We start from the raw sequence: 1,975 nt of genomic DNA, 5'->3' as shown, positions 1-1,975 counted from the left end.
AAATGACAATTTTCAATTACGGAAGGTGTTGTGTAGTCTTTACTCAGTATGGTCTATAACTGAAAACAACCCTCAACAAAGAGCAGAGCCCACAACCCCAATTACCATGGCACTTTGTTGCCATTTTGGTTTGAAGGTCACGCTGCTGACAATAAACTGTACATGAATCCATGTTTCTAGGAAGTAGCAGAAGTCCATGGCCTTATCACACTGGTGTCCCTGTTTTGGCTCTCCTCACTTTAAGCTCCTTTTGGAGCTCATGATCAGATTCCCGTAATCTCCCAATGTCCAGCATGGGCTCTGTTAAAGGCTTTCCTTCTTTCTGCAACTGAGCCAGAGCAATAGCCCTCAGTAGTGGTGGGTATGGCACATAGCGGACAGGTTCTGGCTCCGGCAGAGGGATAAATTGCTTGAAGTTCTCTTCTTCATGCCGTGGTATAAGACGCCAGTCATGGTACATGACTTTGCTGATCTCCTGCTCTTCAGGCACGGTTTTACCTGGGTGAATGAAGAAGATGACCATCAATATAAGATCATCAAGTCACTCTACCTAAGATAGGCTCTGCTTATGATCCTGGATGAGAAATACGCTATATGGCTAAAGCTACAAGGACCCCACTCCAAATAATTGAGTGAATGTGTTTTAGTGAAGGGTACTGTTCATTCTACAATTCTCTAGCATACAAAGACATTTAGATTTGGATGTCAAGCCTACTACACACGGGCCAAATGTCGAGCGGTATTTTGGCATCTTCCAATTTTTATTGGATATTTGGCCCGATGTGGTAGCCGGTCTGTCAGAAGCCAGACGTTCGGTCGGCTTCTGTCAAAGAGGCATGATTGAAGAAGGTCTGCTGATCAGCTCCTGATCAGTGCTCTCAGCCAATGGCTGACAGTGTTGACCGAAGTGTTCTGTCCGGGATGGGGGGCATCCCTGTCAGAACCCAATAGCACAGCAGGGGAGCTCGCTGTACCAATATCGGATCATTAGTATACTATGACATACAAAGCCATCTACAACACTGCCCCGATTTACATATCTGATCTTATCTCTATCACCCAAACCGTACTCTTTGCTCCTCGCAAGACCTCCTACTCTCTAGCTCCCTTATCTCCTCCTCCCATGCTCATCTCCAAGACTTCTCCAAGGCATCACCCATTCTCTGGAACTCCCTACCCAAATCTATCAGACTATCACCTACTCTACTTACCTTTAGGCTATCATTAAAATCTCTCTCTTCAGGGAAGCCTATCCCGCCCTCTGCTAATACTGGAATCCTCTATGCTTCCAACCACTCCATCCCCCACAGTTTTACCTATTGTACCACTCACCCCTCCCTCCTAGATTGTAAGCTCCAAGGATCAGGGCCCTCAATTCCCTCTTGTATTGAACTGTATTGTTACTGTATTGTCTCCCACTATAATGTAAAGCGCTGAGCAAACCATTGGCGCTATAAAAATCCTATATAACAATAATAATTAGTACAGTGGCTCCTCCTGAGCTGTCCGTTTTTTTTCTCATTCAGTGTGTACCAGGCTTTAGTGCAAATAAAAAAAGTATCATGGACAATACTCGATTGTTCCTAAAGACATTCAGACAATTACAATCTGGTGGCAATTGTTCAATACGAATACCCTTAATTAACCTGAGATGTCCAACAAACTCATATGGATTTGATGGTCAATAAATGTCCGCAAATCGTTAACCATATAGTGTACTTCACTCTCTTTCTTAACTACCTGCCGACCGCAGATAGCCGAATGACGGCTTCACTGCGGCCGGCCAGTTCTGAGTGGACGTCATATGACGTCCCCCCAGAACGCGCTCTCCTGCGCGCCCCAGGGGGCGCGCACCCGGCGATCTCCGTGATCGCTGTGTCCTACAGACACAGCTGATCACGTGATGTGGTAAAAGGCCAATCACAGCGCCTTTTACCACCTGATCAGCGGTGTCCAATGACACGCTGATCAGAGG

The 1,975-nt window shown here is 46.1% G+C and overlaps 1 pseudogene; it reads right to left on the bottom strand.

Annotated features, from left to right (window-relative positions):
• Positions 1 to 205: 205 nt before the first annotated feature.
• Positions 206 to 523, bottom strand: LOC149473114 (small ribosomal subunit protein mS34 pseudogene; annotated as a pseudogene).
• Between the last annotated feature and the right edge of the window lie 1,452 nt (positions 524 to 1,975).

Source organism: Staurois parvus, unplaced genomic scaffold (genome assembly GCF_062004578.1).
Source record: "Staurois parvus isolate SC_StPar_1 unplaced genomic scaffold, SC_StPar_1.0 ptg000018l, whole genome shotgun sequence".
NCBI lineage: Eukaryota > Metazoa > Chordata > Amphibia > Anura > Ranidae > Staurois > Staurois parvus.
The sequence above is the reverse complement of the archived record's forward strand: the minus strand, read 5'-3'. Positions and strand labels throughout refer to the sequence as shown.